Below are 13,352 nucleotides of genomic sequence, written 5' to 3'. Positions count from 1 at the left end.
TCATTTAGAACTCCACACTTTATTGTAGCATAACTCCAGAGAGTAGGCGTTTTACATTACTGTAAGGGGTCTTTAACTTGTCTTTTATGTCCCCATTAGGTTTCAGTGCTTTCTTCATTTTTAGGAGCTTTAAAACATCAGCCAAACGAACCTACAGCTTTCATATTAGTCTCTGTCTTATTTTTACACAGATTAAAAAAAGAATATTGTATTGTAATTTAAAAATTTGTGAATAGACTCATAAGCCAAATTAAATTGTTCCAAAATACATATTATGCAAATTCTCAATTTTGTAATACTATCATCATCATAATAATAGCTGGCTTAGCCATTTTTTACTATATTCTATATGATTTTAAAATTAGTTACCAATGTAGTGTTCATTCCATTGTCATACTGATAAATCTTTTAAAGTAGCACTGCCATTTGAAAGCTGGTATTTCAATGCATCTTTTCAGAATACACAAACATTTGAATGGAAAGGATAGACTTGAAGCTGGTTTCAGTGACTGCCTGGCATATTTCCATCCTGGTACAGCTCCAAGATCATGAATGCACAGAGTTACATGGCAAGCACTATGCCTATTGTTGTCCTTAAACTAAAAAATACAAATTAGCACGTTTACTGGTACATAGAGGTTTTCCACAGAAACAAGGAGTTTTAGATTTAGTCTGAGTTGGTATTTTTCCACAACTTTATATAATTTTATCACCTCTAATCACACCACAGCTTTGTTTTACTCAGTAGGGTGTAAGAACTGTTTACATGATTCAGAAAAATAGACTGTAGCGCTTACTGTTACTACAATAGCATGCTTTGAAGTGTTTTCCACGGATAACACCGTAAGTATTGAACAATACAAATACAAAAAAAATACTTCACCCAACTTCTTCTTTCAATCTAATGGAGAATTTTTCAGATTTTTGGATTCAGTTTTCTTTTATCTTTGTGGCTCTTTTAATTTTCATTTTTTAATATTAACTACTTTCAGTGTTTTTCTGCTGCTGCACATTTACTGTGCTCCATTATCAAACAGTTGTAAGGCACTCCGAGTGTATGATAAAACAAAAATTAAGTTGCCTAATGACAAAAGTATTTGAACTGTCTCATATTCAATTAGAAAACAGTTTTGTGGGGGCTCTTGAGAAGACATTCACATATCATTTCTATCAGTTTGGGGCAAGTCAGTAATGAAAGTGATGCCCAAGTGAGGGGTATGTGAAAGATAATGGATATTTTAAAGCATCCATTTTATTTCCCCTGCTGTTTTACAGCTTGGAGGTCTCCTTTTTTTCCCTGATGATGGTTCAAACTTTCTTGCAATAGTTTTTCCTGTTTTTTTTTCTGAAAATTAAAAAATGATCTAAATACTATTTGCAGTAAACGTACCTCTGGGAGAGAGGCGGTAGTAACGAGTGTCGCTACATTTACAGAACATTGCCTAAAGCCTCCAGATATTGCAAGTTCATTACGAGCAATCCCAGACCCTGACTAATTTCCCCATTACAAGTGAGATAGGAAGAGAAGCCGTCTGCACAACGACATGCCGAGAAATTACTTGTGCTGTGGGAAATGTGTTAGTCATCCACTTAAAGATACAATGTCTTCCCAATCATTTTCACTTGCACACAGTGTAATATTTTTTTCATGTAATAAATAAGGAAGGAGGTCATTCAATCCATTTTTCTAGCCTGGTTCCCAGCCGCCAGTTGGTCCATAACAGTCTACTGATCCGTCATCACGATGCTAACTGAAGAATCCAATTACCCCAGAATGTTAAGCAGATAGTATACAGTATATAACAAATATTAATTGAATCTTGTCATTACTCATGAAGTGAGTACATCATGGAGTGTCATTACTTGAAGATTCAAGCAAGATGTAAGATGTCAGTATCACATAAAATAAAAAAGAGCAGATATTAGATCCAGTTTGACTGAGGATTAGATCAGATCCAGTTGTTGGATGCAGTGGAACCATTATCCTTGAAGACAAAGGAAAGCCAAGATTAAGGTGCTCACCTGCTATATGCAAAAACTGGTTTATAACAACATTAGCTGCAGACACACATCTTTCTACAGAACAAGTTATAAGGAAGGCAAAAATCAATTTTTTGTCATCTGATTTCCTGTTTAACCACATGCTTCATTTTCCAAATTTGGCAGTTATACAGGATGACACCTAAACTCATTAACATGTATACATATTTAAATCCATTAATTATGCTATTCAGGCTTGTTGGGCAATCTTCCTGTTTTTTTAAGTGCTATCATGCATACACAAAATGACATTATTTTCTAGAACATTCCTGTCAAATGAAATTGCATTCATTACGTTAAATTTGGGTCAGGATTGTTTTGTGTATATGGTTATTTTATTTGGTTTATTACTGTGGAAATTTAATGAACTGACCAAAAGAAATGCTCCTTGAAGCCACTGTGTGCTCACACATTGTTGAAATCTACCTGAGGATGCCCCAGTTTCACTGGATTAGCAGTAGAAAAAGTGCATTATGACATAACCTCTAGTATTTAAAACCAAGTTGAAACTCAGCTACACTTTGATGATTTAAATTTTAACTAAGTGAAAGGTAGGTATGCAGAAAATAAAGGCTGAAAGTTTTTTGCCAAGTCAGTGAAAGGGCTCTAAATAATAGTACTGGAAATGACTCTTAAATCAGTAAAAAGAAGAAATTTAGAAACTGAAAAAGAAAAGAGGTTATGGGCACTCCTTAACACTGAAAATAATACTTGAACAAAACTGCACACTCAGAGCAACAGCTAAACTCAACCTGATCTCTCAAAACCTGACTTTGATTTAAAAGTCCATTTAAAATCATTTTTAAAAAATATTACACAAAAGGTACAAAAATACAGTGGAAGAAATAAGAGTTTATTTACCAATAAAGAACGCAAAATTACAAATGAGAGGAAGTCATTCGGCCCATTTAGCTCAATTGGTACTTAGTAGTTGATTGATCCAAAGATCTGAGCTGTTTTTTAAAAAAGAAAGTTTTCAGAAGCAAGCTCAGTGTTTTTCATTATTTGTCATTTTGGAAAACCCTGCACTTATCTATATAGCATGTCATCTGCAGAATAACAGAATCTATATCATTAAAACAAATTGGGAACTAGTACAGATCCTTGTGGTGGTACACTAATCGCATCACCCCAATTTGAGTATTCACCCCTTATCTGTACTTTCTGTTTTTTTATTAGCCGTTCCCTGAAAGCTTATGCCCTGTAAGTTGTGGAATTTTACCAAAGCCTGCTGAAAATCTAAGTACACCATATATATGCTCTGTATCTGTTATTGATGCTGCTTGTTCAAAAATTCATGTTGGTCCCTTTAGTGTATTTTAATAATTGTTTCCATAAGCATACATGTCCAGAATGTGTGCCAGTGAGCTGAATACAAGCAAGTGTACTTGGGCCTGAACAAAAGATAAAACAATCCTGAAATTAATCAGGCTATTGAGCCTTTTCAAAATAGCTCTAAATCAGAAGAAAGTACCTAAAATTTGGAAACAGGCAACCATCATACCAGTTGCAGAACACAAATGATTTCAGACCTGTGGCACTGACCTCTTTAGTGATGAAGCCATTTGAGAAGACTTAAAAGGCTTGTGCTCCACCAGGCAGAGCACTCCTACTGGACCCCATGCAATTTCACAAAACACACATTTAGTTTAAAAATGATTTTTAGTACAGCTATATGTGTAAGTGTTTTCATTTGGGAGTTCAGCCCTCTGGTTGGGAGTGATAACAGCAACACAGTGATGAGCTTTAAGTCAAAGCCAACCAGTGTTCCACAATGGCACGGTGTCACAGTGCCCAGCACGGCTGCCCTGCAGCACTGGGGCCCTGGATTCAGTCCTGGACCTGGAGTGCCGTCTGTGTGGAGTTTGTACGTTCTCCCCGTGTTCATGTGAGTTTCCTCCCACAGTCCAAAGACATACTGGAAGGTGAACTGGCTTGTGTAAAAAGTGCCCCTGCTTTGAGTGTGCAGATGTTTGTGTCTGTGTGTGCCTTGCAATGAGCCTGGTCATCTCCCGCCTCGCTCCCAGTGCGCTCCAGGATAGGCTCTGGGCTACCGTGACCCCGAAATGGATAAGCGGTCATTAAAAACTGTGATTAATATGTGGCATAGGGGCAATATTCTGTTCTGGGTTTTGTATTTTAATTTACTTAAAAATTGAACAAAAAAATATCTATCTGCAAACTGTAAAGTGCTGCCTTCCACAAAATGTAGCTTCTAAGCCCCTGAAACCCTTAAATCTGGAAATCTGAAGCCTGAAAACACCTAGCTGACAGACAGAAGAGAGAGATTCAAAGGCCTGAAATTATCTCTTCGTTTGAGCCAAAAGGGAAAATAGATCTAACTTAGATTAAAACTGATTTCAATTTTCTAAATCAAATGCAATTTCACACTGCTTTACTTAGTCCTGCGTTGCATGGTTCAATTTTGTTTATGAGCATAAAAATAACATTAAGGAAAAGAAATCAAGAAAAATAGAACTCAAAGGCTCATGCATACTAAACTAGCATGATAATGTTGCATTACAAAATTCAGAAATTTCTTCAGGGAGCTCAGACTGTAAAATTAGTGTATCATGTGGCTCCTTCAGGAGCCATGAAACTCTCAGATTGGTGTAAAAACATCACACACTCACAGGCCAAAATATTAGGAACTCCTGCCCAGTACCATGCTTGGCCTGTGTAAACAGCAAGATAAGCAGCTCTTCAATAAGGTTTTGAATAGCAGTACTCACACTTGGGCCCATCTTAATCTTGGAGAAGGATTTCCTTCAGGTAAGGCTTTGAGGAGGGTGATGGTGTATAAGGTTAAATTGTTTTGTAAATGTTTGGGAATTTCGTCAAGAGTCTGGTTTCGCTGGCTCTGTGAAAGTGTACAGTTATATTTTCTCATTCTCTGGGATGTATAAATAGGAGAGGCCTGAAATTTGATTTACACTACCTCAGAGGAGCGATACCATTTGACTTCTACAATTACTGTAACTGTACTGGGGTGTCTATAAATACAGACCACAAATACTGCAGAACAGTCAAAAGTCCCCATGATCTGGGCAATTTGGAAAGATGCAGGCATCAATATAAAGTCCCATTTAGCCTGTAAATATCCTTGGCACTGGCAGTGTGCTTCCTTGACATTCCACATGCCATTCATCATGCATTGATGAAGCAAGGAGTAACTTATCATTTCAAAAGATGGCAACCCATTCTCTTCCCAGCAGAGCCTGTTCCATCATTTTAAGTCCCTACAGAGAAGTAAAATATTGCGTCTCCTATGGGTAGTATATCACCCGCTTTGTCCCCTTAGATGTTTCCTGCTCTTGTTTTTTTAGACTCTCCGATTATTATTCTTATTAGGCCTCCTTGCTCCAGTTATGAATCAAAACTTGCTGACTCACTAACACTAAAACTGTCGCATCAGGACAATGACACAGAAACAGTGGGAAGAGAATCACAGACTGGTCACTTGGCAAATGAAATTTAACATCAATAAATGTAAGATGATTTACACATGAAGCAGGATCATACACTTTAAATATCACTGGGGTGGGCACTGGTCTCATTTTACAAGAAATTCAGCAAAGTACCTAATGTGGAATTTCACCCAGGTGCTCTGCATTAACCAGGAATAATTAGGAAGTTCCCAGGAGTTGAGAGCCTCAGCCTACTCCTAGACTTACAGTGGGTAGGAAAAAACTGATCCCATCAAATCTCGTGTCAGAAATACCGCAGAAGTCAATATCATGCAGAAACGATCTGGTCTTTTCATGGTGTAGCATCAATGGCCAAACAAGACCATCCAGGCAAGATTGGAACAGTCAGATTAGAATTTAGCTGTTTGGAAGAAAACTAAACCAGAGCCCAATTCTAGGAGAAGACATTATCATCCTCATGATTGTATATAATGGCAATAATGGTGTAGCATAAAGAAATCACAGACTTCCTTATACGGCACTAATGAAATGGCATAAAGAAGTAAAAGAAGTAGCTTAATTAGACTGAGAGTACACGACTCCCCCGCTGCCGATGGGACACTGCAGTGACATGCCCTCCACAGCAATTGGACTGGCGTAAACGGGACAAAGCTGCACAAGTTTACATTAGCAATGTCTGTAGTGGACCTGAATACATGGCTTTAGAGATGGGAATCTGAAATCTTAACCACAGATCTACACTGTGCATACTGGCTGAATGACATCTACTATTAATACCCATTGGATAGTTTCCAATATAAATAAGGTGGATGGCACAGTGGCACAGTGGTTCGCTTTTCCGCTTTGCAGAGCTTTGGGTCCTGGATAAAATTCCGGACCTGGGGCGCTACCTCCGTGGAGTTTGTATGTTCTCCCCATGTTCGCTTCCTCCCACAGTCCAATGACGTACTAGAAAGTTAACTGGTTTCTGGAAAAACTGGCCCTGGTGCGAGTGTCTGTGCGTCTGTGCTGAGATAGGCCCCGGCACCCCGCGACCCCGAACTGGATGTAGCGGTTAGAAAACGGATGAACAAATCCAAGTGGGAGCCAATACATTCAGGGAAAATAGAAAACTGTAATGTAATGCATAAAATACACTATAATGAAAGGTCAAAACAAATTCTCCTGCAAAAGTTCAAGTCTAGGGAAATCTGGCCTAAATAGTTTTAAAAATAAGAAAGAACAAGACTCTCTTCCATCTAAATGGAAAAATCAGAGACTGCTTTTGAACATTTCAGAGAGAGAGGCGGTAAAGTTAACGGGCTAAATCAGTATTATCTACAAGTTTTTCTAACAATAATAATAATAATGATATAATTTTATCCATGAGCACCTTTCAACAATATCAAATAGCTTTACAATAGCACACATATAATATACAACAGAAACAAAAGAAAAATGAGTTGAAAAAAACATAATGAATTAATTTTGTGACAATAGGAGTTGTACTAAATTATACATTAAAATGATGAAAAAGTCTTTACAATAGAAGATGTCAAAAATGTGTCCCGAGTTCTATAGGGAGCCCCAGCAGTACTGAGTCATTTTAGAGCAACTGACACTAAGATTCTATGAGGGTTAGGTCAGCTTAAAATTAAGAAATCACCAGGTTTTGACTGTAATTTCCTAGCCATACTTAAGGAAGTTATTCATAGACTCTTAGCTAGAATGTTTCAATTCTCACTAAGAATGGAAGTTGTACTGAGATTGCAGAACTGCAGATACAATACCAATTCATAATGAGGGCAAATCTTAACCAGGAAACTGCAGGCCAATCAGTCTTTCTTCTGATTGAGCGAAATTACATAAATTAAATAAGGCCATCATTTATTTAGAAAGATAAGATCTTTAACAGACTTACAAGACATGTCCCAGTACAAAAGAGGGATGATGATAACATTATATTATACAACATAACATATTTAGATTTCCAGAAAGCTTTTGATAACCTATAACAAATCTCTTAAAGCAAAGGCCAAAATCAAAAACTTTGCACAGCACAGCTAAAACTTTGCATCTCTCCTTCCACATAAAAGAATTGTAAGAAATAATATACTGTTCATAAGTGCCTCTTTAAAAGTGATATTTGATAAATATCCTCTGCCCAAAAATTTGATCCTGAAGCCTGCCAATAACAAGTGAGGCATCTAGTACAGTAGGACCAGGCCATGAATTTCAAACATGAAAGGTAAACCAAAGTGAATGAAAGTATGGCATTTGAAGCCATTTACTCTTTCATTTTTCTGATTTTGATATAGGCAAATTACCGCTGCCTTTGAAACAAATTACTTCTGCTTTTGAAACTCTTTCTCAAGAGCCCAGCCTTGCTTCCTCATTTGTGAGCCGTTTTGAAGTAATCAGCAGAAGATAACTAGAAAGAGGCCAAGTTTCCACTGACAGCACAAAGTGACCCTTCACAGAAGTAATGCAATGCTGCTGTTTGATGTGAGCTGAGAACGTTAATTAAAGCTGGCAAGTGGAGGGACTGCAAAATAGCATTCATTTTCCACCTCTGGAAACTGCAGATGTGCATAGAATGTCCCTCTCCTTTTTTTTGGTGACAATTAAAATTATAATATGTTATTTTCACACAGCAATGTAGGAGATAACCCAGACCTGCAATTAGAAAAAGATTTCATTAAGAGATGCTTCCATTCCTGCTTTCATCCTGACAAGGCACTGTGCTCCGAACCTTCTTTCTGAAGGAAGAGGCGGCCATAATGAATTGCAACAGACCTGAAGCACGGCCCATTTTTCATCTGGTGCGATGTAGTTCATTACATTATGAAATTAAAAAAGCACTGCAGAATTAAAGACATACAGTACATGATCATTTTTAGCAACACATCATTATAGGGACTGACGATTCTTACATAAGCCCTTTATTAACCATAATGCAGGAAGACTAGGAGGCACTTCCTTACCCAGAGGGTTGTGAGAGTATTGAACGGCTACAAAGCTGCGCAACAATGTGGTTTAAGCCAGTACTTTGGTTTCATTCAAGAAACGGCTGGACGAGATCCTTGGATCAATTAATTCCCAGCTACCAAACCTGCTAGAGAGGCTCGATGGCCTCCTCTCACTTGTGACTCTCCACCACATGATGGCAGGCCAAAGGAGGCTTGACCTACCGCGTATCAGGCCCTTCTTTACGCCCTTTTCTTTTGCTGAACCGGATTTTACTGTATCAAGGAGAGTAAAATGGTTACAATGTTACGGTAGGTAGCACCCATGAAAACATCCAGAGATTATCAGAGAGCAGTTTATTCCTGGTTAGAGGAGAAATACTGTAGCAGGACACAAGAAAGTACAGTCTTATCCCGCCTTGTCAGTAAAAACAAACAGATTCACCCCTAAAGCTCTTGTGCCGTTAGTGTTCTGTGATCCGTTTGTCAGCAGGGGTGAACATGGTATCTTTAATCACCACATCCTCCCCACCCTCCACCCCTTCAGAGGATCAAAAGGGCCATGCTCATTCCATATGGAGCCACCCACCTTAAGTCACTGGCCTTTCGAGCTCAGTGATAGAAAGCACCAAAAGTAATCTGAGATTTGACCAAGCACAACTTTAAAAACAGGGACATTTACAAACAAACATGAGTCCCTCACTGAGGGAATCCAACAGTGTCCTGTGATGAAACTGTAACTACAACACATCTTTTTAAAATCTCACTCTAGCAAATAACTCTCCCTTGGTAGTGAAGCTCTCCACCATTATAATAAAAATCATTTTACTCCATTTGTCCCTGGAAATAGTTATAGGGCAATACAATTCCTTGGTTATATATTCTTGAAAGACTAAATATACCAGTGCAACCACAACAATAATACATGATTTACTGTGGTTGAGATTTGTTGAGTTTGAAGAATATGTATAAAGGTTATATACTGTAGGTAATTATCGTTAATAACATCTTTGTAAATCTGATGTTCCCTCCTTTTAATCCAATAAAGTTGCAGAGAAAACAGATATAAAGGGGTCAGAATTAAATTATGAGGATGTGTAACTAAAACTAATTGGTCCAATCCAATACTTTCTGCCAGCTCTTTTAGATGCTGAAGATATAAGGCCTGGAAGACATGCTGGAATGTGGCCTTCCAGAGCACGTGCATGTGTTTAAACCTCACCACACAGCCATCCACCTACAAAAGGGCTTTGGATTCCCTTAGGTATAACACATTTATTAATCAAGCACTGTCAGATATTTAATTGAAAGGTTCCCGAGAGACTCAAGCAGTAAAGGAATATGTAAAACACACTGAACACTATGTGCTGGTGGAAGTAGGAGCCCAGCTCTCTATGACCGGGCTTCAATGAAAATGTGGAGGCAATGGTCAGGGCTGTCTTGGGTTTGTGGCAAACAGCAGCTCCTGTGACTGGCCAGGTGCCTTCAGTCATGCACGGAAGAGTGCTTCTTCTCTAATGGAGGCCTCCTCTCCTGTAAAGTACTGTGGAACTTTCAACATGTCAGCAGATTAATAATTCTGCAGATGGGAGTGTCAGAACTCTACTTTGTCTACTGGAAATAAAAATGAGTTATTGGATGGAGAGCATGCATTCATTGTGCTGCGTATTAGTCTGGTAATTTCAGATATGCAATCAATTGAGAATTACTGCATTAATATTTTGAATACCATCGGAACCAATAAATAAAATATGAATTCATAGTTATGTGAATTTTATTCCTCTCTCACCAGGTGAAACAGTTCCTTTAATATCTTAAACAATGTGCTGATTAATAAAAATAGTTTTGCATTTTTCAATTTAAAGTCAAATACCTTTCCCCACCACATGGAAAACATGCTAACTGTTTATTCTTCTCTTCCTAAGACTACAGTGGTCAGTCTTGCTGTATAACAAATCAAAATGTAATTCTGAGAGCACACTAGACTTGACTAAGGTATTCAAAATACTGATTGTGACAGAATAGATCAGTTTATACCTCCATTTTAAATTCATTGCAGAAACCTGGTCAGACAGGTTTAAATGGATTCTTAAATGCCAATACATTGAGACTTGAGCATTAGTCATTCAATTACACAGGAAATTGCTAAATATAAATCCTCCTTTGTTTGCCTTTTGGATTAAGACAATATTAGATAATCTTAGTTTGGAGATATTCACACTAAAAGTGGACAATAAACTGGATTTTCAAAGTTTGCACTAACGCTGTTCCAGTTAAACAAAGGTATATTGTAATGTTTGTTTATATTATTATAAACTTAAATTATACATTTAAGGAATCTCCTCATTGTATGAAACTAGCTATGAATTAATTTATGTTTTTGATTTTTTAAAAACTTTTTGTATGTAATTCATACAAATTCAGATTTTATATATTTTTATTATACAGTATGTAAATGAAATTTAATTCTGCAGTAATTCCTACAAAACAAAATTGTTAAATTGGCAGATATTCAGAAATACCATGAACCTGCCCTTCTCCTTCACCGCCTTAACCTTACCCTTCACCACTGCATGGCCCCATTCTGAAAATCTAGAAATAATCCAGCACTGTCTTTGACTAAAAAGGAGCCATGAGTGGTGTTCAGCAGGAAAGAATGGTAATTGTAAAGTAGGCCTTCGTGGTCAAAGACAGATCATGCCAAGTGTGCAGTATTTGAGAAGCAGATAAAAAGGTTCTGTGGTCCTATCAGCAGAAATGTTAACCTTGCTGTGAGACAGTTCAAACTGCTCTGGAGCGATTCAAGCACAGAGCACCCAATACTTGGAGAAGCAGCAGCGGCTCCACATCTTAATATAGTGTATAATAGTTTAAACCATTCAGCTAGGTAACGCTCTGAGTTTTTTTTCTATGCTATTTCTCTTTACTAGTCCTGGTTAGACAGGTATTGCACTCCTGCTAACATCAAACTCTAGTTAGGATTTTTTTCTGCCACAAGCCCTCTCAAAATATTTTCTTTCAGTAATTCTGAAGTTTAAAATTTCATTTTTGACGCCATCACCCTTTACTATGAACAGTTGGGCTCCTGTATTTTGTATTGTTTGGTGGCTGGAGTGGGGGGGAGAGGGAGGGAGTTTGATTTTATTAGAAGACAGAGATCACTGGCAGATTTTAAAATTAATTCTGACTATTGGAGTAAACACATTAGGGACCTTAAATGCCCCATTAATGTTACTACAATTGAAAGACACTCACTGAGCATTAAGGTTATCAATGCTTCACTGATGAGACAGAACTTTATTTGTTCATAACACTGCATGAACTACATTAGTCAATTGTACAGTATATGAAGACTCCATCCATCCATTTTCTGCTTAATCCAGTTCAGGGTCAGAGAGGGCTGAAGCTGGATACATCCTGGAAGGGATGCCAGTCCATCACAGGGCACACACAGACATGCACGCTTTACCAGAAGCCAAATAACCTACAAGACTGGACTGTAGGAGGACAACTCAGAGGAAGCCCATGCAAACGCAGGGAGAACATGCAAACTCCACACAGACAGCACCCCAGGTCCAGAATTGAACCCAGGGCCCCAGCACTGCAAGGCGGCAAAGCTCACCTCTGTGATACCATGCCACCCCTAAATGAGGACTTAACAACTTGATTCCGTCTGCTCCTCTCCAACACCCTGAAACCCTTCACACATGCTAAAAACTGACACATTTATAGATCAATTAAAGCATAATTTATGGAAATCTGCACAGTATTATTTAATATATTGCAGTTTTAGGAAACGCCTGAGGCCTCTTTAGGTTTTGTCATTCTGAATTAAAAACTAGGTCTGATAACATCTATTTACCAATGGCTTTGGAGCTGCAGGAACAGCCTGCTTTAATTTAGAGATCTGGAACACGCAGAATATTATCCTGGCAATTTTTATTTTCTACAACTTTTCAGAAATACTGTAAGTTGCATCTAATTTCCCCAAGTTCCAAATACATAGGTCGGTAAATCAATGTTTTTTTCCTTTCAGAAATTAGCCTGATTTACTCCTTTAATTCCATCCATCAATTTCCTATCCGCCTAATCCAATCAAGTACTGCAGGGCTACTAGAGGCAATTAGTCCATTTGGAATATAATAGGATCTTCCGGAGTTACCTGGTCATGCATGTAAGAAACAGAGTAGGACTTCAGTTTTAATACCTAACACAGAATGACACGCATAATTATATGAGTCTTTGTATTAATTATTCTATCTGTATGTATGCTCATGTGCAGTTTTACCTTCTTAATACCCCGCCGAGGCACCGGCGCTTACGCTCTGAAGTCATTGTTCACGTGTTTATCTTATTTTAAAACTACTGTAGCTGCAAGGTTTCGCAACCAATATGTTCCAAAACAAACTTTTGGAACGTTTGCAGAACGGGCAAAAAGTTTTTTTTCACCGTAGTAAAGCTTTTTTTAAAGAACCGGCATCATAAACTGATAGTATCAACCAACACACACTGCAAAACACACCGCAAAAGCTCGCTGAAAGACATAAAATCCCAAATGCTTACCTTAGACGCCAAAAACAAGTTGGGGAAAAACAGCACATCTGCTAATCACTGGCTTAGGAGAAACTGAAAGTCTCAATTTCTATGGCTGCCTCACACCAACCGTGTTTGGAAAAGGTTGTCTAATTGGTTCAAATTGCTGTCATTCATTCCTCTTTTTGACCATTCAGAGCCTTAGGAGTAGGGACTTCCTCAATAAGATTTAGAAAAGAAAAAAACAAAAGCTCTCCTTCGTTTACATAGCAATCAGTGATCATCAGTGGTCAACAACTCACACCTTGAGCTAAACTAGTAAATCCAGGCAGTGGAAAAAAACAATGAAAAATTCTCTAGCACTGCCTAGAGGCTTTCTATAGCAATTGCAATAGCTATTATAGCT

The sequence above is a fragment of the Atractosteus spatula genome, chromosome 28 (genome assembly GCF_055471065.1).
Source record: "Atractosteus spatula isolate fAtrSpa1 chromosome 28, fAtrSpa1.hap1, whole genome shotgun sequence".
Lineage (NCBI taxonomy): Eukaryota > Metazoa > Chordata > Actinopteri > Semionotiformes > Lepisosteidae > Atractosteus > Atractosteus spatula.
This window is presented reverse-complemented; position numbering follows the sequence as displayed.